Source organism: Benincasa hispida, unplaced genomic scaffold (genome assembly GCF_027475165.1).
Source record: "Benincasa hispida cultivar pf3 unplaced genomic scaffold, pf3_genome.v1.1 HicScf934, whole genome shotgun sequence".
Lineage (NCBI taxonomy): Eukaryota > Viridiplantae > Streptophyta > Magnoliopsida > Cucurbitales > Cucurbitaceae > Benincasa > Benincasa hispida.
The window spans coordinates 30,897-32,498 of record NW_028327080.1 but is presented as its reverse complement, the minus strand read 5'-3'; the positions used below and the strand labels follow the sequence as shown (position 1 = coordinate 32,498).

Below are 1,602 nucleotides of genomic sequence, written 5' to 3'. Positions count from 1 at the left end.
AGGTTGCACAATGTTTAAGAACCAAACTAGATCAAAGCCATCAAGTAAACACCATAAGATTACAATTTTAGTCTCATATGGAACTTAACGAGCTGAAACATCAAAGAAATTCAAGAGATAGTAAGAACAATAATCACAGGTGAATATAAAGTAAAAGGCAGCACCTGCCATAGATCACGGAGCTCGATGACCTCCCCACCCTGTAATCCTTGAGGTAATAACACCTTTCTCCTGTTTCCTTTCTCCCATCTCAAGACGTTTCTATTGTCATCAACAACATAGTAATTGTACTCGCATTCAAATCCATCAGACACCGCAATACTTCCACACCATATAAGCTGATCTCCTTGATGAACAGGGCTCAGTAACAACCCTTTCTTCACATTCCACGAACCAAGCAGAGGGTCAGAGCCACAAATTACCAAGCTTTGTCCCCAATGAGTATAGTATGGCAATCTGAATCTCACATTCATCGACTTAGCTCGTCTGGCTCCAGAAAACAATCCCAAATTCACCATCTATTCAGAATTGAAACAGACCCAGAAGAAATTTTCTACACAGCAAAAAACAAATCAATCCACTTAGATTCCAGCTAGATGTAAATTGCTTAATCCTCCAGATTGAGACTCTAGACAAGAAGGAAAAATAAACTAATAGCAGTATGACCAAACCAAACGAGATACAAGTTTACAATCAAAATTCAAAGAAATGAAGCTAAACCCATCAACAAAATTTCAAATGAAGCTAAACCCATCAAAGAAATTTCACTCACCAAACATGAACAACGAAATCGAAGAGGCGGCTGCGTTGGGTAGCAAATTGCAATGAGGGGAATCTCGGTTTCTGGTGTAGAATATAGTAGCGAAGTGGAAATTCAGTAATCACCACGTTCTTGAAGATAGAAAGTAAGAGAGGGATTGATGGGATTGCTTGATATTTTAGTGATGAATGTCTTGTAGTAGTAGAGGGAGATTCGAACGAGTTGTTGTTTGGCGTTTCAATGAAAAGTGAATACTGATGATAGAATTGAGATCTTTCTGTTCTTGTTACACAAATTCATTTGGACAGTTCTGCAAAACCTTTCCCTCGAAATTTTCCCGGAAAATGTTCAGACCCATGTGGACGAAATCTAAAATCAAAATATCAAAATCTAAAAATCACATGGTATGATCAAAGTTGTAAAATATCTTACCTTGATGATTTCATGGCGATTTGTACGATTTTTTTCTAAAATCAGAACAAAAAAAAATCAATATGAGAACTTTTAATTATAACTAATTTTGGATTCCTATGATTCATTTTGAATTTTTATCATGATACTTCAAGTGAAGAGGTTCCAAATGTTGTTGATCTCATAGCTCAAGCAATTAGCATAAGAAGTTCAAATTTTTATATCCCATTGTATTAAACATAATGTCGATGTCCAGATGTTATTATAAGAAAATATTGATGTTGATAGATATTTTTAGAAAAATTAAAAAATAGAAAAGTTGTTAATAAATGAGCATATCAACAATGAATATGTTGGCATAGAAATATGTTGATGGAAATTTAATAACTAAAAGAGAAATAAGAGATTCTTTTCCTTCAGCTAAAAAAAAC

At 34.5% G+C, this 1,602-nt stretch overlaps 1 long non-coding RNA gene across 3 annotated transcripts; it reads right to left on the bottom strand.

The window, feature by feature from the left end:
* Nucleotides 1-245: 245 nt before the first annotated feature.
* On the bottom strand, nt 246-1,401 carry LOC150029772 (uncharacterized). 3 transcript variants are annotated; one of them, XR_016527336.1, is made up of 3 exons: nt 1,193-1,401; nt 773-1,129; nt 246-553 (listed from the first exon to the last, which is right to left on the bottom strand). It is a non-coding gene; the product is annotated as an uncharacterized LOC150029772 (long non-coding RNA). The 3 variants fall into 3 exon arrangements; XR_016527337.1 differs by having other exon boundaries at nt 773-1,079; nt 1,193-1,365; XR_016527335.1 differs by lacking the exon at nt 1,193-1,401 and having other exon boundaries at nt 773-1,186.
* Nucleotides 1,402-1,602: the final 201 nt, after the last annotated feature.